General features: G+C 34.5%; 1 protein-coding gene across 1 annotated transcript in view; it reads left to right on the top strand.

Annotated features, from left to right (window-relative positions):
• The window catches only part of LOC128227059 (teneurin-m-like), a 104,880-nt gene that overhangs the window by 35,428 nt on the left and 47,214 nt on the right, over positions 1-22,238 (top strand). The window contains 1 exon segment of the mRNA XM_052937255.1: positions 9,657-9,973. The gene's annotated coding sequence lies outside the window, so the exon portion shown is untranslated.

Genomic DNA, 22,238 nt, shown 5'->3' with positions numbered 1-22,238 from the left:
AATATTATCTCCCTTGCATCAACACAGACACGACAAGGGTCAGTATCACCAACGTCTTGAGTCTGGAGTTTGAGACTCAATACTCAAAACTGCAAATCTTCATTGTATTGTACAAAGTTTATTAAAGAGCAATAATGGTAAAACTTGCAGAATATGAATACAATATTTAATAACTATTAACACATTTTCATCAAAATTAACTACATTAAAGCTTATTTATCACATTTTGTATATTGCATTTCTGAATTTGAATCTGAGTCGCAAACTCAGACTCAAGATGTAAGTGAATTTGGGCCCTGGGTTCTTCTTATAATGTACGTTGTACGGTAATGATACATTTTCCAAACTCTGTTCATGAAATGTTTATGTGTTCTCCTCTGCCAATCTAGTCAGAATGTTTGTGTGGGTAGGGGGCATGACTCTGATGTTCAGTTTGAGTCAACAAACAGACAATAAACCAATGATGAACAGATCATAGATATTGATCACCTATTGAAAGATGAAAAATAAACAACTATAAATGTTCCTTTAACTTTCTATTATAAGGTATTTACAATACAACCTGGCTTTTCGTTCTTGAATAAACATAAAGGTTGGATCTTTTCGCAGTATGTGAACAATTTCCGACAAGACATATAAATTCCTAAGATGGCTTTTGAAAGTTTGATAAAGAACTAAAAGAGTATTGAGTCAGAATTTACAAAAATGATTTATGATTTGTTACAATGATTTAACCATCTTTATGAAACATAAGAGTTGAAACAAATAGATCTAATAACAATCATACATATGGAAGTTTGTAAGTAATTTATTCGGCAGATTATAGTTTAAATTTGATGTATATCTTATTACCTGATCAGTAAGATCAGAGATTTCTTCAAGGACTTTCCTAAACAGCATAAGTGGTTCTTTGAAAGAAAGCTGAACATTGTACCAAAAGTTTTGAAAATGTGATCTTTTGTAGGAAATTACCAGATAACACACATTATTACACTGGGGTTATTAAAAGCTAATGTCATTTTTATTTTTAGCTGATTAGAAATTTCTCCTCATTAAAAAGGAATTATTTTTCTACTACTTCATCTCATATAATGGATATTTAAGACAAAATAATCTTTTTAAGGTAGGTATGGTGTTTTCTCAAACTCTTTGAAATGGAAAATTAATGCTGAATCTGTACAGTTTTTGTTTTTTGTTGGCTGTTAAACATATTGCTTCTGTAACTGAAGTGTTGAAATGTAAAAAAAGAAAGAATGATTGGGAATGGAATTAAGTCTTTCTAATGAAGTAAAAAATGGAAACAAAATGTGCATTATAGCAGGAACTGATAAGAAAACAGACACCTTAATTGTCTATGATTATAATTATTTTTGGTTCCATGTAGTGTAGGAAGACCATTTAAAAAAATAAATATGCGGGAGTCTGGCAGTATTATTAATGCTGAGTTCATTTTCTAAATTTCCCAGCAATGTTTTATATTTCCTTATAACAAATTTCAATGAGATAGTGTTGTCTGCTTGAAAGGTATCTGAAAAACAAACATTCTCAGACATACCTGAGGTTAACTGTAATATTTCACTGATGACATATAATCTTATTATAAGCTTGTTTGATTTCTGGTCAATCTATTTCGAAGCAGATTTCATATTTTTAAGTTTTGCAAGCATAAATAACATCAACATTTATTCAATTACTGTAGATCTTTGCAGATCTTTGAAACAGATTTTTCGAATACCATGGCGTCATATTTCTCAAAATTATGCTTAAGTACTGTTATTTTTCTAAGAAATATTGTCTGGAATCAGTGGCATATATGTATTATTTGATATTGTACTGGAATTCTCAAAGCACCGGCCTGCCACTGATCAGATATGGCAACAAAAACTTCTTAGACAATTCAAAGGTTTCTCTGCTGAATGTAGGAAGTAAGTGTCAATTTCACTTCAATATTAATTTTCTTATCCTGAACTTCCATCTTAGGCATGAAATGAATCATACACAATGGTTGAATGTGTATTGTGTGAATCATTGACATCATACATATAAGTATTAAGGCTTCTACATATACAGATTTTTGAAAATGTGTACACAAGACATAAAAAAACGAAACAATGCTATTTATTAAATGTTGTACGCCAGTATACAGTAGATATCGTCAGTAAAGCGATTTTGTTTTAAATGATTTTACGCAAAAAATGTATGTAGAATTCACTTAAAATAATGTTGTGAAATGTTTAAACACTAGAATAATCAGAAACAACTACAGAACGTTTGCAGAAATATGCAGGAAGTGCCGTCAACCGTTTGCTTAAGGAATCGGCCATTGCTAACTACACAAGACAAGGAGAATACTGGGAATATTTGTGTGCACTTTATAATCACATGATCTTTTCGGTTAAATGGTCTGAGAATTGGTAAATGCTTATGGAAGAAAAAACATACAATATGCCAGTACATGTGTTAATTTAAATGGGAGCCTTATAAATATGACAAATTTGATATTCTAATATTTTTCTTGGAAAGAGTCATTTTCAACTCTGATTTACATCTGAGCTAGATGCACTTAGTGTTTTTGCTCACTTAGACTGAGATATTTATTATTTATATTTGCTTTACTAAGCAATTAAATCGATACTATTACGTGGTAAGAAAATGGTACCGGAGTGGCAGAGGTTACTCATGGCGCATTCAATAGATAATATTGGTGTACTCTTGCAGAACCTTAGTTTAATTTTCTTGGTGGTTATCTGAAAGTATCAAATTATGACGGGAAATTAAAATGATAAGCCTTCATTCCCCTTTATGTGAGAACTAAGTGGATATCCGACCTGCTGTGTAAAACATCTAACCAAAATCATTATGGCCTCCCTCTGACTTTGAAGTAGTAATTATTGCAAAAACGCTCATAATTATTTTAACTAATTGGTAATAATCTTGTTGAGTGCAAAGACATTGTATTAATAGGCTAGTTCTGGGCTTATCAGAAAGTACTTAATTTGTCAAGAGAGTCCCTCAGCCTAAGTCAGTCATCTTAGTGAAAAATCAGTTGCCAAATTCTGGGAATGCAGCAGCTGGACAGTTTCTTGCCTTGCCGACTTTATGAGCATTACAAGAGTATAAGTAGTTTGAGAAATGCTTTTACCTCATATGTGTTTTGAAGAAGAAGGTGATAAATTGTCAAATTAAGCTGCTGATGTCATTGATCAGCACCAACATTGTCCCATTCATGCAAAAAAACAAAAACATTTATCAATGGTAACATAACAAGAGCCGTCGTAAGACAGCGCTCTCGACTACGCCGCTTTGACTTAGAATACAATAACAATGTAATAATACCAAGTTTGGTCTCTTTATGTCAAACCTAACTAAAATTATTTGATACATAAGGTGACTTTGATGCTGCCTTCCCACCAGCCCGCCCAAACAATGATGCAAGTCATTCAAATAACTTGATTTCCCATTATGAAAATGTGTTTAAGAATATACAAATATGCCTTTCAAAGGAAATCAAAAAAAAATTAAAAAATTCAAGGGCCATAATTTGTATTTAGGCTTAAAGCGGAGTTTCTTGTTGTAAGATGGTCGTTAATAATTTTGAATTTTATTAAGTGCATTTAATGAACGGTATAGAAGTTTTTTTTATTAAAATCCCAACTTGCCCTTAACTTTTACTTGCCTAAAACTTTAACCTAAGTCAATCAGGGGCCATAACTTGTATTAAGGATATGGAGTTATGTAACCTCATTGAGTGATGGTCCTGAACAATTGTGTGAAGTATTAAGTCAATTGAATGAAGGGTATAGAAGTTATTAAACAATATCCCAACCTGCCCTAAAACTTTAACCTAAGTTTCATAGTCAATCAGTGGCCATACTTTGTATAACAGATAATATGGAGTTATCTAACCTCATTATGTGATGGCTCTGAACATCTGTGTGAAGTATTAAGTCAATTGAATGGAGTTTTAAGTGAAAATCCCAACTTGCCCTAAAACTTTAACCTGCCCTAAAACTTTAACCTAAGTCAATCAGGGGCCATAACTTGTATTTATGATAATATGGAGTTATGTAACCTCATTGTGTGATGGTCCTGAACAACTGTGTGAAGTAATAAGTCAATTGAACAAAGGATATAGAAGTTATTAATAAAAATTCCAACTTGCCCTAAAACTTTAACCGAAGTTCCATAGTCAATCAGGGGCCATAATCTGTGTAAAGAATAATATGGAGTTATCTAACCTCATCATGTGATGGCCCTGAACAACTGTGTGAAGTATTATGTCAATTGAATATAAGTGAAAATCCCAACTTGCCCTAAAACTTTAACCAGACGCCGACGCCGATGCTGGGGCGAGTAGTATAGCCCACCTATTCTTCGAATAGTCGAGCTAAAATGTATGTTTAACTCAAAAACCCTTCAATATATTTGTATGAAACGTAGCAGACTTTAATAAACATGTCAGCAAAGACAAAACCTACATGCATATCAAGGCCAATCACTCTGGCTAAAATAACAGTTGAGTTATTCCCCTCAGTGCTAGAGCATAGAGTATCTCACCACCTTTACAGTTATACAGCTTTTCTTGGCACCCTGTGAGAGTTGTCTATTATTATTTACTCCAGGAAGGTAAGTCATGCAGTATAGCTGGGCGAACACTTACATTGTTGTCATACAACAATTACAGAGGTTGTTTGGACAAGGAAAGACTCCATGTACCACAACATTGCCTGGATACCTGCAGATGGCTTGGTAACTGTAGTACATGCGGAGTTAATCAACCTTGGCCTACTGCTAGTGAGTGGTGTGTCTCAATGGTTTGTCTCCATGTTTTGAAGTACACTAGTCTCACAGTCTTTACATTCTGCGCAAGAGTGCCATGCATTTAACATCAAGTGTACAAAGTGTGCATATGAAAGTGCAGAATGATTGCTAACCATTCATGTTAACTATTTTATTTGTCTGCAATTAAAGACCTATCCTGGAAGAATATTTTTCCAAGGTAATGCAAGATATGTTTTGGAGATAAGAATTCTTACTGACAATTTGCAAGATGTTTGCTGTAGGAAGAAAGTGATAAATCTCAAAACTGTTGCAGAATTCAGGTGTGCATTTTTTCGTTTTGTTTTGAATTGCTTTAAATGCAAGTTTGTGAAGGGACTTTGTAAAGGATTATTGTCTTAAGAGGCAGGTATGTGGTTGTATTGATTATATACCCATATAGTTCTCATGCAATACATATTGTAAAATACAGTTGTCTGTATTCCCCTCCAGTGTAATACAGGCGTATTCCACTCTGCTGATGTCACATGATAACAAATTGCGCAATTTCATAATTACGTCATAAAACATTCTTGTGCATCATTAAAATGGTATTTATTATGAAATCATATGTATTTTAGGTGGCGGTTAAGGGTACTCGATCATGTTTTTGGACCAAAAATCAGTTTTCCCGGTATTGCATCTGAAAACACTTATTTTATCTCTTACTCTCTAATATTGCAAAAAAAATACAGTTAAAGTATAAAAGAAAGCATTTTGGTTTCAGTGGGGTGCAAAGTCTAGAGAAAAAAATGCCTACACCTTAACCACAAGGCCACCTGGACAAAAGTGGTGGATATTTTGACCTCTTTAAGAATATATTGATAACATTATTTGATTATGTCAATCAACAAATCATGTAACAACAAAGTCGTAATTAAGTAAACACACACTTAAAAAAGTGCACTTTGCAAAAACATGAGCAAGTACCTTTAAACTAATAATGTATTCAATAAAAGAGTTATTTGGTTGCCTGGTTAGAGCAGTGGTTAGTGCACTCGCTTCGCCAAGACGACCCGGGTTTGATTCCTAGCCTGGGCGCGTGTGAGTTTGGTTAGTGGTCGCCGAGCTGGACAAGTGGGTTTTCTCAGGGTACTCCGTTTTCCCCCACAACACTCTCATGCAACATCGTGCCAATGAGAGTGTCTTTGTATAAGTTATCATTACTTTCTTCCCAAACGTTGTAAAATATATTATGTTTAAACTAAAAGAGTTATTAGTATTACATTTCGAATGTTGTATTTAACTCTTGTGGTTTAAATTTTTTGCAGGTTTTGATTTCACTCCCGCTAGAAACCCTTGAAATCTGAATCTGAAAAATCCACACAAGTGAAATACAACCTTCCTCATCGAGAGTAGTACTATAAATAACCCTGTCATATTGCATATAAGCACTTCTTTTTTAAAAGCAACATTTTTCAGAATTTATTGCCTAGTTTTCCATGTTTTGGAAAGTATTACGCAGATTATGAGTTTTATTCATTTGCCACATGGAAAATGCATTGTGGGTAGAAAAATATCACAAATAATGAGGAACTAACGACAGGACTTCTAAAAGATGAAAAAATACAGGTGACTGTGACGTAACTGTTGTTGTATTTTCTGTTTCTATAATCAGTGGGAAATCTAGCGGGATATCGGAGGGGGGCGGGGGGCACCTAATTTATCCTTAAATCGATACCTAAATAATTAAATTTAATCTCTGAAATACATAGAAACATACTTATTTTCCCTTAAAACATGTATAAAAGTATTCTTGAGTGAAATAAAGCTTGAAATACATCAACCATTTAAGGTGTCATTATAATACCTCGGTGAAATAACAGGTTATATGTTAGTTGAATCTAAGATTTGATGCACATCTTATGGATAATTAAACTGTTTGTAATTATTTTGTATATTTAGTCCAAGCTCACCACATCCTTTAATCAACATACTGGTATTTAATTATGACATATTTATTGAAAATACTGCCATTATAGACTTTTATTTGAGCTTTTAAAATGAAATAATTAATAACCTTTAAAATATTAAAAGGAAATGCAAAATGGTCAAACTTAAGTATGGTTTACTTTCAATGTGATGAATCCGGATTCCATGCAAGAAATGCCAATATAATGCTATTATAAAAAATTGTAGCAGTATAACTGTGATTTCTAGAAAGAGAGAAAGAATGTGCTTGGGATGAAGAGTAATGTACGGAGGTTTTCCCATTCAAGATGCCAGTGTCAAAACTGACAGGTCTTGTACTACTGCCTACTTGTACCTCTCATGCCTCATTTACCCCCCTTGTTTGCAAGTCTGCCATGGACTGGAGTGTTTTACCATGTCTGATGCTGTTCTCAAGAAGAATTCTGATTTATAGTCACATCATGGAACATCATTTTTAACTTAATGTTTGTTTAAAGTTCTTGGTCATTAATGCCATCCTTAAAAGGAACCAAGGTACATGCTGAAATTCTCAGCACACTTTCATTACAGTCACTGCACCATGCTCGGAATGTCAAGCAGTGAAATGTAATGGTCATGTGTGGTTTATTGTAGGATCATACTGTCTCCCTATCACTTCCCACATGTATATGCAGCATCTAGCTTAAGTGCCATTATTTATTGCAATAATCTTAAATTATTTATTATATTTATTTCGCTAAGATGATGTGATGATGTCAGTGTCCTGGTTTCTGGCAATAGGTGGCTAGTTTTCATGACAGAGCACACTTAAATGCACTTAAATGCAATTCCATGGTGGTGGCTTTTGGGCTATAAATTTAATGAGAACATGCAAGCTGTATCTCTGGTTTTATTATTCAAGCACACCTCCGGGGTAGAAATTAGAATTGCTTACTTTATCATAAAATTGTCACAAGCCTTCAAAGTGTTTTTGTTTTATGGTTTAAACATTTGAATTTAATGAACCCCTTGGTAAGAAAGAACAATAGAAGTGCATGTGGAAAGATTTTCTGGGAATAATTTCCCCAGTTTTTATTTCACTAGTAAAATGGCTTTTAATAGTTTTAAGTTGAAAGAGAGACTGTCTGAAAGTCGATAAAGTGATAGTTGTTCCGACAGTAATGACTATGGTGCCATTGATTGGAGAATAATTGTTTTACATCAGAAAGCACTATGTCTAACACTTTGTGCTACAAAGGGGGTACACCATAAAAACCTTTTAATTAACTCCAAAAGAAAATGGATTACACAACTTCACAATGAAACACTAAGCCTCAACACCAAGATGGTTAGGGTATGCTGCCATAGTTGTTTTGGGACTGCTGATTAGAACTGGTTTGCGGTCAGTATGTTATTTAAAATAACATATCTTGTTTACGGTCAGTCAGGTGGTCAGTGGAAATTGGCAAGTCAAAGGAGCCTATGTTTACCTTTCTGGTATGATTTCCACTGATTACTTTTATCTTGTGGCTAATTATTTTTATCTCGTGGTTAATTGCTCTTGCAGACAGATTATCAACTGTCAGATTTCGTTGCCCAGAAATTCCACTGTGGAAATAGAAATTGATTTCTTTTTAAACTTCAGGCCACCTATTAAATGCAATAGGTAATGTTTTACTCTCATAGCACAAAGAGTCATAAAATCAGCTTATTCACTAATGAGGTGACTTTGTTATTTAAGATCTGAGTAAGCTTTGATATTGGAAACCATTGAAGTTCTTGGCCATCTGGTTGTCAGGAATCCGCCCTTCACTGAAAAAAATGTTATTTAAGAATGTTATGGACATGACTTTGTGAGTCAAAGCAGTACATGTATATTTTGAATAAGAGTAAAAGAGGGAAAATAAAGAGTTGAAAGAAGACTTACCTTTGAGACTCACCACACCAGACACTAATGGAATAATTACACTAACAGATCTACAACTTTCATCACTGACCAGGATGAAAGAGTTGGTTTCTTAAAACATTCAGTAGCCCACAGTGTCTTGTTTCCTCATTAGGTCTTGCAGCTGCACAAATGCTTTAGAGTTGCACTTTGCTTTGTAATACTACCCCACTTCATGTGCGGTGTATATTGTCAGTAAGCAGCTACTGATGGTAAAAGCAGGTTCTGATTGTTTTGGCTACTTCTGGTGTGTTGTTGTACCTAGTGGTCTTGTTGCCACTTGTTTTGGTGTCATGGTGGGGGATAGTGTAAACATGCACCCCAGGCATAGACCTCATGGCTGGTTTGATACCCTCAGGCTAATTTGCATGCAATTTTCTTGGAAACAGCTCCGATTATGGTGAAGAATTATTGCCAGTTGTCTCATGTTACACAATTAATTGTAGCACTTCACTAGTTTAATGACTAGAATGGGAGTTGTGTTGGCATTTTATGAAATGTTGAATGAAAAAAGCTAGAAATGGTGGTCTTTGTGGTATTGATGTATAATTTGGACATGTTTTACAAACCGACTGGCTCCAGTTTTTCCATAATTGCTTTGCAATTTTTCAGATTCTAACACTACAGAATATGTTTTTAATATGTTGCAAACATTTCTGGCTGTTATAACTTCATCTAATACGACATTCAGAAGCCAGAAAACATTGAATTGATAAGTTATTTTTTGAGTCTGAGGAATGTAGGTTTCAGATTCCAGCCCCTGGAGATAAAGGTTCTAATGTTTGTAGCAGATTTTAATTGTAATAGTCCATGTAATGATACTGTAACATGCGCACTTATTATTTTCTGCAGATGGTTGTAGTTACAGTATGGACTTCATCTAAAATGTTGTTAATGCCAACTAAAATTCACATGTTTATCATGTGAATGCCGTTTAACATTATGTCAGCAAACATTGATGGTGTTTATACTTGCTTTTAAAAAAGGTATGATTTGTTTTCAGTTTCAGTTCAGATCGAGGCCACATTCAAGAGCTGTGAACCAGTGAACCAGCTAGTAAAACAGTGACAGTCAATATATTGTCAAACAGTGACAGTCAATATATTGTGAAGCAGTGACAGCCAAGAGCTTGTGAAACAGTGACAGACAATATATTGTGAAACAGTGACAGCCAAGAGCTTGTGAAATAGTGACAGACAATATATTGTGAAGCAGTGACAGCCGAGAGCTTGTGAAATAGTGACAGACAATATATACAATTGTGAAGCAGTGACAGCCGAGAGCTTGTGAAATAGTGACAGGATCTACAACAATAAAAAGGTAGGCTTTTAATTAAATATTATTAAATTGCTATTAAGGAGAATATATAAAAGAAAAAAAATGAATTGTTCAGTGTAAGACATTAGGGAATTATACTTTGCACCCTACTTTTAAAACCAGTAAGGGTAAACCTGGTTTCAACTATCTGTATCCTCTGGCTCAAACTCTGCCACAGCACTTGTTTGCCCTTAGATTTTAGGTGGAATTGGCACCATTATAATCAAAACAGTTGTCCATTTCTATAGTTGAACTGTTCTCAGTGTATTTAGGATTGGGTGGTCTAATGGAGGAAGTTCAGAAGCATTTTCTGGTGTTTTTGTTGAAATGTTATCTGGAGTGCTTGTACTGGAATGTTTTTTTGCGATGTATTTAGTAATATAATGAAGCCTGTGTGTCGCCATGTACCTTTGTAAAAGTCAAATTTTCAACTTGATTAAATTCATTCCTCCTACCACAAGTTTCCAGATTGCAAACCATGAAGGCTGTGGGCCACCAACAATTGCCAGGATTTGCCTGGAAGCCTTCTAGATTTCACTATAAAACCTCTCCAGATCCTGCTACAATAAACATTCTATGCACCAGACTGGTTTCAGTTTCCATAATCAGCCATAACCCTGATTAGTCAACATGTGTTTAACTGCGCCAAGCATGACAAAGATAAACAACTAAAGCCACAATATTGGGGGCATTCTTTTTCTGAAATAAACAAGCTTTTCCAGTTCTGTAACCAAAAAAAAATCAGACTTCCTCAGTTCTTAGACTTTATGTGGAAATTTTGTTTGAACGCCTTTCAAATTGGAATATATATGCTTCTTAAATCCTAAAAATGTGAAATTAACAATATTTCAAAATGGTTAATTAATGGTGTTGAGATAATTGAAATGTTTGTTTCTAGGTATATCTTATTGATTGGGTTTTATCTTGTCTAATTGTAACCCATCTTCTAAGTAGCTCCAAGAAGAGATAACGCAGAGTTAAAATGTTCAAAAGTAATCTATTTTCTTGTCAGAATATCTGCACTTGACATGCAAACACTCCATGCATTTGTTTTATAGTGCTGATTGCCACTTGTCCGTTCTGGTTTCCTGGGGACTCTTGAAGATATATCAAAGCACTTGTTTCCATGCAGTTTTGCAGTTATGGCAGCTATTTTACACCGTTAGTTGAACATAATTTAAAAATTGCCTATCTGTTTAAAAAGAAAAAGGAACCTGGTGCATGTCCAAATTAGGGAATTTGAGATGCCTTTAGGACCAACTTTTGCATGTGACTTGTCTGTTTATTTCTATTGCCATCATCTTCAAATCAGTTTTAAATTGAGGGAATGCTCTATCACGTAACACAAAGGGGGTTAATTACCATTGCTTGGACAATGAACATTGCATGTTTCTGGTCCCTCTCTGTCATATTGGCTATGCACTACAACCTTGCTACAATAATAAGCGATCAGGGATCCTTTTTATTATTTTGACATTTCCTCTGTATCCTGGAACGACATTTTGAGTCTGCCATAGTAATAAAAATTGTCAAAAGACTGGTTGACAGCCATTTAGGTACAACCTTGTATATGTGTGTTTCTGCTGGCCCAAGCAATTAGCAAAGCCTACCCGGTATTCTTAAGCCCTTGGTCCTGGCCATGGTCACTTGTCTGCTGTCATCAGGGTACTTTGTAACCCAGCTGGCAAGCCTCTAGCTGATGAAGGACATACCAAGCCTTTCAATAACCATGATCAATCTTCTTGGTAAATATAAATAAATAGCTCACAGGTTCTTGTCATTAACAAAAAGATAAAGAAACTTGGCCTTCATTAGGATCTCATCTTTTTTTCTAAAGTATTTTTGAATGGCACTGGTATGTTTATACCTCCGTCTTTTTCATTGTTTCAGCGTTGGATGTAAAAATGTAGGCATTATGAGGCTCTGTATTAAGGTTTTCACATTTAGTACCAGCAATTTATGTACAGATGAAGAACATTTCTATAGAAAATGCAATAACAAATCATGTGAATTTAGGATGTTGGCAGTGAGGTTTATGTGCAATAGTGTTACATTGATGTGGTCGGTCTTTTCACCCAAGGTAAGTGCCAACATGCTAATTGCCAATTAGCACCCTTCAGTTTCGGTGGAGTTGCTGATAATATTTCAAGTTTAAATAGAAGTGATCAGCTCTGCATTTTTCATTGTAAAACCAATTGTTTCTTGTGTAAGAATTGTTCAATGGTAGGCCGCATGCCATATTTTTGCAGTGTTTGGTGCCAGTCTGGCAACAAAAAATCAAATTAGGGAAAATTTGTTGACATAACAGATACATTCTGTGATGAAGGCAAAAACGATGAACAAACACATTGGATGGATATTTTCTGTAAAATGATCTTAAAAATTCAGTGAAAATGAAATTTGGTGTAAAGGAACATACAAACATCCTGATCATAATCAGTCTTGGAATGTGAACATGTTAACAGTTTGTATATATGAAGTCCAGTATTACTTTGAGGTCAGAATCAAAGCCAAAAATGCCTTTATTAAAGTATTTTAGGCACAACGGCAACTCACTAAAAGTCAAAGGTTGAAGTGTTTGTCTGACTTTCAAACCTATACCAACAAATGAATTTCTTTCAACATTATTTGATAGTAATGGTCTTTGACAGTCAGCAAGTAATGGCAACAGGATATGTTTCAAGTTTGTTGTTCAGGGATATGGAAACCATAATAAATAGAGTCATGTGGATATACTGATAAGCCTTGTAAAGAACCCACATGAAATAAAGCAAGGTTTCCATGGGGTTATTGCCACAATGTCCCAAGGTTCTGGTACCTACTGGCACTGTATCCACAACTTACCCACAACTTACAATGTATGTTGGTCTCAGATTTGTCTTTGATAGCATTTTCCCAATTTCGTTTTTTTGCATCAAAATTAATTCTCTTCTAGAGAGATAGAAAATAATGCACATGTTGAAACATGGCATAACTTGAGAAGTTTGCATGCCGGTTGATGTGGCATTTGATGTTGCATTCATGGAAACTTGTTGCTATTTTCTGAAGTGATAAATACATTTCAGCATTCCGGTATTGATAAAATATTTGGAAAATAGAATCACCACAGCTGGAGTCAGTTTTCCTCAGAAAATGCTATCCAAGAGAATCAAAGTGTTTAAGATAAAAGGAAGAAATATTATTGCTTTAAATTTGAGAATAATCTTTCCAAAATGTTTGAACACTTAAATGCACTGTGGAGTAAATAACCAATGGTGTGTTCTAGCAGGAGCAGTCTTCTCAGCTCTGTGACTTAATTGCCTAGAGTCTGCATTGGTGTTCTTTTTGCATTTTTGGATGGATGCACCCAGTTGAGGAACAAATCGTAAAATTTGAATAAAACAGCTATCCATCATTCCAGCATACTGGGTGTCTCCAGCATTTAAGTCTTCTTGAATAATCCCTCAATGTAACAACTGTTCTCCGAATCTTAAATAGATTGGGACCTATTGAAATCAGATAAGGGTTTTGCTGATGTGTGATTTTAATGCTTGTAATATGCAAATGCAAAATAATGGACTGTAAACAATAGATGTAATGGCGCTTAAAATGCTGGGACCTAATTTGATCTTGTCTCCAGCAAGCTGGCTATAACAAGGTGTATTTTATGGTGGTGGTTAGTTTTTTTCTTGGGCCTAATGCGAGTTTTATGTAAATTCTACATGTGATTGCTTCCATTTGATCAACCAAGATAACTTTGTTGTTGTTATGATATCATAAATTGTTCTTTAATCAATAGTAAGACTGTTTGTAGCCTTTTGAATGGCAGTCTCACTCAGTACATGTGTAGGTTGAAGTACTGTGTTTGCCATGGCTTGTGAACAAAGTGATACAGCAATGGAACTAGCCGATAAATTATTGTTTCTCAGTGTGGGAAATACAGACATGAAGACAAGTTCCAGATGATCTTTTATTAGGTCCCTTGAGAGGTGACAAATTCATTTTCAGTTCAATTCTTTTTCAAAAGCTTTCAGTTCACTGAACTGTATGTAATATGGACAACATCATCTTTTCTCATTCTTGTGATTCTGGTTTGAATTAAAATTGATATAAATGTTTGATATGTCCAACAATTATTGTTGTATCCAGGACATCGCTTTCTTTGTTGCTGCTATATCTATATCTTGCAGTTCAGAAAAAGGTATATTGATAAGTGTTGGGAATCGGTTCCAATTTGACTATCGATAATCGGTTCCATTCAAGTAACAGTTTATCGATAGTACAATTTGTTTCTGACAATACCTTAATTGTAGTTTTATTTTTGTACAATAACTCGTAATCGTTAACTTAGTAATGGTTATGTTATGTGAAATTGTTCGAAGTAACTTAGAGTTGATGTTACTTTCGGCCATATTGTTCACCATAACAACTGACCACTTTTGAATATATAAATGAACTCTTGAGAAAATTGGCAGAAATGAACCGAACACAAATAAGATGAAAACCAACTAGCCATATTTGTATCGATGATCAATTATGACCATATACAATTGATTGACGCTAGTTTCAGGCCAAACAAATCAATTTTCGATTAAAATTGATCATCGCAACAACATTAATATTGATATTTGCATCATTGACACTGTTTCTCTTTGTCATTGTTACAATTCTTTCAGTGGAGCCATTTGGTTTATTTCTTCATTTAAGTTTCCCTTTCAAGTCCAGTTGGGGGTAGATATGTCCAAACCTGAGCCTGGACATTTCAGATATATCAACACTGATTGCCATCTCTCTAATTGCTTCTTTCACTGATAAGCCCAGTTTGCTTGTAAAACAGAGCAGCTGGAAACCAGGCCATAAATTTAAATGGATTCTTTTCGGAGACATGTTATACCAAAACAAAGGTTTTTTTCTATCATGCATGCATGCTCTTGAAAACGATTATAAAATGGGAGAATATATAGAAACTCTTCAAAGGCTTGCTAAATAGACCAGATTTATTGAAGAGGCCCTGTAAAAATATAATGTGGGATTTTTGTATCATTTCAGTTATGTTTATGGCTATTAATTAAGTTGAGTGCATTTTTAGTAGGTTGCAGTTATCTACTCATAAATGAGAATTAAATGTATAAAAGTAGATTGAAAAAAAAGGATATAAATCAAATGGTTGTTATTTTTGTAGGTTAAAGAAGGGGTATATTATAAGTCCATTCAGTTCATGTATTTTGTTGATGGTTTATGTGTTTTAGATAGGGTAGAACATGCAGATGGGTTCAGAAGTGACCACAAATCACTCAGGCTGACAGAGGGCAGACTTTCTGACCAGGTTTGGGTCGGCTTATCTACATTGTTTATGGCAGAATGTGATAAAACAGAAATAACAAAACAACCAGATCGCTCCATCATGGTGGACTCTAGACGTGAATTTAATTAGATTCAGAAGATTAAGTTTTATCAAACATTTTGAAATTGAGTATGCTTTATTATAAAGGCAATTGTGCATAATGATTCAGAAATATTCACAGACAAAAAATCAGACAATATTGTCAAAGCTCTGGCACCATCAGTATCAGAGATAACTGCATGCTCAGTGAGACTCTTGTATGTGGCCCATGTTTTACCCAAGGGCCCTATTCATAAAACATCTGAAGTAATTTCCTAACTTAAGTCATTTTCTTAAGTTAAGTATCTCACTTATCATATGCTACGATCGCTTCATGATATCTGAAATACTTTCACTTTCATTGATTCCATTCAAAATACATGCTTTCATTTAAAAAACACTTCTACTTTTCTTTTAATTTGACTCTGAAAATCTTAGGAAGTTGACTAAGTTTAAGACATGACTTATGATGTTTTATGAATACCACCCCAAATGTATAGCAAATGCCATGACTCAAAATCATTGTAGAGTTGTGGCCCTTGATCAATCTTGTATAGCTGTCCATGTGTGATAAACCCTTTACAAAATATTTATGTAATTTACTGATTTCATGGGAATATTATAGCGCATTCGTTTTTATGATAATGTGATTAAATGTGCAGCAATTTTCCTGGTGAATTGCAAAACAGTTCATTACAGTAATTATAGGTAGTAATTGCCGAAAACAATTATTTGCTGTCATTACTTAGCCTATTTTATGTGAGGGCTTTGTTGATTTCCGAAGAAATTTGTATATAAAGGAAATACTTCGGCAAAAAAAGATAGAATTCAGGGATTTTATGATTAAATGAAATAGGATGGTGTAAGTTGAAGGCATTACAGTGCCATCAGTTTGAGACCATAGTGGGGATTTTGCAATAAATTTGCAATAACTTAAGACAGAAAAAAGTATATAAATGCATACAAAAAGGAATAGGATTTGTTATAAGCTGCTAGATTTGCATTTTATTACAGTGAGGTAATAAAGTTACTGACTACTGTTACACAGTTCCAGACAGGACCGTCAAAAACATTGTTGAATTTAGAGCTAAGGTTACTTGCAGAAGTGAAACCATCAATTTATCTTGGCTCTTTGAGAACCTGAAAAAGGATATTCCCATTTATAAATGAAATCTTGATAAACTACTGTTTACTCGGGTAATATCTGCAGTATTCCATTCTCCAAATGCAATTTCTATACTTCATTTGGTGTCCATCATTCTAGATGAGATGTCAAATCATTTATAGTTATGGATCGGTTTTATTTACAAAAATCTTGCCCTTCATTTATTGCGAGGAAATAATATCCCAAAAGTGTTCAAGATAGGGAAGAAAAATGACTGGCCACAGATTGGGTGATATTTTACTTGGTGCTCTTCTGCAGGAGCCATGGGACAGACCATCAAGGGTACAGCCAGTGCTAGATGCCGGAGGGATAAAGTTTTAATGTTAGCCATCAGTCACTCTGGTTTTTAGCTCGTCTGTTTGTATAAAAAATGTAATGAGGCATTGACTATGTTGCAAGAGAGACTATAGTGAAAAACATGAACCAGAACTCAGAAATATTTTGTTTTAAATTTGGTTTCTGTACTGAGTGTGGCCAAACTATTTGTTGAGTTATTGCCCTTATAGAACAAGAAACACACATAGAGAAAAGTACATATGGCTGATGTTTGTCTGAATACTATTGTATTTATTTGAGTCCATCTTTTTTCTAAAATCTCTTTGCTTGGCAAGAGGTTCTACCCCATCAGCAACAGATGAAAGTAAGGCTGTAGAAGCGAGCTATGTAATAAAGGCTGAGGTCAATGTAGTTGTGAGGCTCAGCTTTTTGCCCTATCCTTAGCACTGCTTTGTCCCAGTGTTATATTTGTTGCTGTTGCTCATAATGCCAACTAATTTCAACAGTTTAAGTTCAGTGGTTACAATGTATCCTAAAGGCAATTAATAAAGCTAAACAAAAGAATCAAAGTTAGTGCTATGGAGGTCATCATTTTGTATCTGCGATTCATAATTGGAAAATGACAGAACGACTACTGTGGTTTAATTGGCATATTAGTATTTTGCCTGAGGAAAGGTAGAAGCATGCTTAGAGATCGAGCCATTAAGGTCAGTCAGGAATGGTGGAGACAAAAGCAATTCATTTATGCAAATTTCGGCTGTTCACTTTGCTCCATCTTCAGAATAATGTCTCCAAGCCTCCTGCTTGAAAAATTGAATCTTGATCCTTGTGAGGCATTTGTCTAAGAGTTTGTGACAGTCTATATTGCATGTGCTTAAGTGTCCTGGAACAGTAATATAGATGCTTATAGACATGGAATCTCAGACTGGAGGCACCAGAATATTGTCTTTAGAGTTGCTACATGATATAACATCGGAGCTTCTAGTGTTCTGATGATAAACATATAAGATTTCCAGTCAAAATGATTTAAGGAGACAGTATATTGAGGCAATAATTTAACTGGGCAGTGACTGTTGTATTCGGAGTACATCCTTGGACAGTGAAGTGCTTGAATCTAAACGGTTTTGTACAATGACAGATGTGTAGGCAGGCAGGACAATGGCTGATAATTGCTCACGGACTTGGACAATTTACCACCCATTTCTTATTGCTGGCGATCATTTCCTCTTTCAATAAAGGCAAATCTAAATACAGTATTGTGCTATAGTCTGCTAGACATTTTTTCAATGGAAACGGTTAATTTCTTATTATTGTAGGGAAACTAATCTTGTGAAAGTGTACAAGGTGCCTGATTAATGAAATTTCATGGCATTGTGTTCCATGTTCGGAGAGCATTCCGCTACTTGTCAGGAACAAATTCCAACATTATTAAAACAGGCACAATAAATTGATACAAGTCGCTATTGAAGTCACGACTGATTGGTACAATTTATTTCATTGAAAGTAATCAACAGAAATGTTTGGGGACAAATGTTGGGAATCAATAGGGAAAGTTCGGAAAGGGTCAGTCATTAATTTAGGGATAGCGAATGTCCTTAAATGTGCTTCATGCAGAGTTTCCACTTTTGCTTCATGAAAATGATCATCGAAATGCAGTCTTGGTAATAAGATTGGCTTCGTGTGATAGATGGGCCACTGGTGATGCCTTGTTAGCAGGGAAGTGCATATTTAGTGAAGACTGTCACTTCCATGCAGGTTTCAGTAAGGAGTATCTCTGCCTTCTTTAAGCAACAGGAATATCTCAAAAACACATAAATCTGCCATTTGTTATTGTAATGCCTTCCAGCATTTAAGCAATTAACTTTGGTTAAAATAAATGTTCAACATTTTGGAAGAATAGAAGTTCATTTTCAGATCTTCCTAACAGAGTTTTTATCCATATGCATTTGTATTAAGAACATTTCTACTTTCACCAGCATATATCTTGACTGCTTTAAAGGGACCCACTTATGTTTTTAGACCAGAAATTTAAGTGTTCCTGGTAATGCATCTAAAACACTTATTTAATCATTATTTACTGTATGAAATCAAAATTGCAGAAAAGTTCAATTCTGGTTTGAAAAAGTGTTTTGGTTTTAATAAGGTGCGAATCCACACTTGAAAAGAAAAGAAAAAATAGAAAACAGATACCTTAACCACTAGGCCAACAGGACTTATACAAGAATGATGGATATGTTGACCTTTTAACAATGTATTGATAACATCACGTGATAATGTCAATCAGCCAATCACGCAACAACCAATTACTCATCGCCGTTATTAATGCTAATGAAAATTGTGGTCTTTAAAGACCATATTTAAGCAAATATCAACATTTGCTGAAGAGTTCCGGCTTTTGGTATCTTGGGTTTAGCACTCCTAATGATTTTTCACACTTAATTTCGTCCTATAAAAAAGTGCATTTTACAGAAGCATGAGTGAGTACCTTTAATAACTAAGTACAAATATTGTTTCTAAGATTTTATGCCAATGAAATAATATCTGGTTAGTTATTGCACTGATGCCGTCCAGACAGTAAAATCAGATGCAGTGTGACCATTAAAGAAAACTGATGAGTTTGGCTGAAACCCAGTCTCTCGCCCAAATATGGCTGATATGCAGAGCGGGAAACTCAAGAAGGCATGCAGGAAGCTTATCTCGTACACGGTGATTAATGGACAAGATACTGATTCATACATGGCCAGGATAAAAAAACAAAACAAGGGAATTGTATTTGATAGTTATTGATGAATTGCTCCCGTAGAATCGTGCGATGGTCATTGTTATACGCGAAAAGATAGAAAGCAGTATTTATGACCAAACGCTGATGTGTTTTATTTCAAAATAGCTATACATTTTCCCACTGAACGTAGATTTATTGCGACTTTTCTTACTCTAATGTATTTTATGGCTGTTACAACAGTGTTTTCCATTATGATACATACTAAATTACGTTTTTGAGAATCAATGCAGACTGCTTTCGTGTTTTAGGTAACTGTTCTTACGAAGCTTTTATTATACAGTAAAGCAATTCAATTAAAGTAACATGTTGTCTGGAATGGTTCTGGGCATTTATATTTAAATTTGACACAAGATTGGCACACAGTTGAATCAAACCGTAATGTTAACTTCAACCTCATTTTGTATTCCCTACACGAAATTTGAAGAGAAAAAATGTCAGGAAACTAGAAGTCCTTCAGTTTATTCCTATTATAACCAAAATTGGAAAATTAAAACACTTTCACTTCTAATTCCCACTGGTATTCTGCACCAATCAGGAATGTCATGTTCGTGAAAAAAACAAACATGATGTTCATTAGAGAGTTCTGCTGAATTTTTAACATGATTTAAAAATACACCATACAGGATGTTTTCGTCTGTTACACTTCATTATGGTGATGATTGGCTTAATATTTCTGACCTTAATTGATTCTCGTGACTCATTTCAAACATATCAGTTCTTTTTGACTTGAATCGATTCTCATCAATTCAAAATGTATTATTTGTTATTTAATAGAGAAGAATTGAGTTATATCTTTGCAGGAATGTAAATGAAGATTGAAATTCACAGCTGCCATATTTATTAACATTTCAGACGATAAATTATATGTGTAGCTAATATGTTTTTATTTGCATCTCTTGAGTTTACTTATATGTATTGGTGGTAAGAAATCTGCCAACAATGTGAGTTTAATGTCTAGAAGGCTCCACTTTTGTTGGAGACTATATTTAGGGTGCTTTACTTTCCTCTTGTGCCAAAATATGATAGTAATCATGCAGCAGCATTTTATGGAATTGATTAGTGGCCATTTTTCTTTGTTTCCATTAACTCAATTACAAGTGCATTATTGTTTGTTGCTGCGCGACCCTGTATTATCCAAATCCCCGCTCTACCATTACATTCATCATATCCTGGCAGCCTTCTAATTGGTTTGTCATAATTGGTGTGAATCTTCATAATTCCTGCATTATCCAATTATGGAAGTCCTGAAACTATTGCTAAGTTACGAGCATGAAGGGACTATTTTCCTGTCTATATTACAATTTTGCGCGGATAGACAAGGAGCTATGGATCTCTCAAAAAAGACAACACAGCATTATTTTGTATCAATTTTTCGATCAGAAACGATGGTCTTAAATATTCATTTGGTACTATAAGCATCTTTTACCGTTACATTTAATTGTCAAAACATTCTTTGCAAGTGACTTTGATCACCAACCATCGGGTCTCTATAGTGACCCACTAAAGTTTGGTCAAATTGATATCTGTGTGACTTAAGAGGCTCATTATATTTTACTAATTGTGGTTGAACCAGTCAAAATCTGTTGAGTGATACCTCTAGTTTGGTCAGTTAAAGGATGTCAGATAAGGGTAAGAAACACATGCTGAAGATGGTTTGAAAATATTAGAAATTATTAATGTGTCTCCTGTAGGAACTAAATAACTCTTCTATTTCCATATGCAGTTATGGAGTTCTTGCACTTCAACGTGACGAGGCGATGTTAAATTTAAAAGCCATAATAAAACATGAGTTGGTTTTTATAATGAGAAAAGCATCATAGCTGGAAATGATCTAAACTTAACACAAAATAAAGTACAATCTCAAACTCCTCAACCAGACACACATTTTAACTTTATTGTAACTGAGATCGAAGTCGCTGCATGTTTTGTTGGTTTCAAACTGCTTTCACTACAGGGGACTTGGCATCAGAGAGGATCATGTGAAACAGACCAGTACAATTGCAATATTTGGAATCATATTCGAAATGTCTTCTGTCAGAATGATGAACGATCAGGACTTACTGGGATGGTATCAGAAATTGCAAGATTTGAAATGCATTTCCCAGCTTCAGCACTTTATATGCAGTGTGCTCATGTTTCCTGTAGAATAACCCTCCCTGTCAATTCTCACTGCCACTTTGTTGGTTTGTCTTTGCTCAAAGATTTTACAGATTTCTATCAGGGTTATACTGATGTGTAAAAAATGGTAATTAATCCCAAAGTTATGAACTATCCGCGCTAGATTAATTATTTCCGCTAACCTTTTAATGCAGAAACAAAATTAAATTTTTCTTGAAAAATGCAAACCTTCGTTGGAGTTGATTTTCTTTTGCGCCATTTGATATTGATTTCAGTTTTGTTTGCACTCCATCAGTGGTTGTATCTGCACATCCTCTGATTAAGAAAAATTCAACACACCAATTTATTTCTTCAATTTTGTAAACTGGAAGAAAATGATAGTTCAATTTGTAATCAGGAGACTCTGCAAGGAGATGCAGTCCCACAGATCTATGAAATTGAAGAAAACCTGAGGAGCATTATACATGTCATGTAAATTGCTAGTTACGATTTCACTTTCCTGCTAATCAGATTTTTTGTAAATTTTTAATGATTGTTTGAAGATTTTTTTTAATGATATTGAACT

Source organism: Mya arenaria, chromosome 3, assembly GCF_026914265.1.
Source record: "Mya arenaria isolate MELC-2E11 chromosome 3, ASM2691426v1".
Lineage (NCBI taxonomy): Eukaryota > Metazoa > Mollusca > Bivalvia > Myida > Myidae > Mya > Mya arenaria.
The sequence above is the reverse complement of the archived record's forward strand: the minus strand, read 5'-3'. Positions and strand labels throughout refer to the sequence as shown.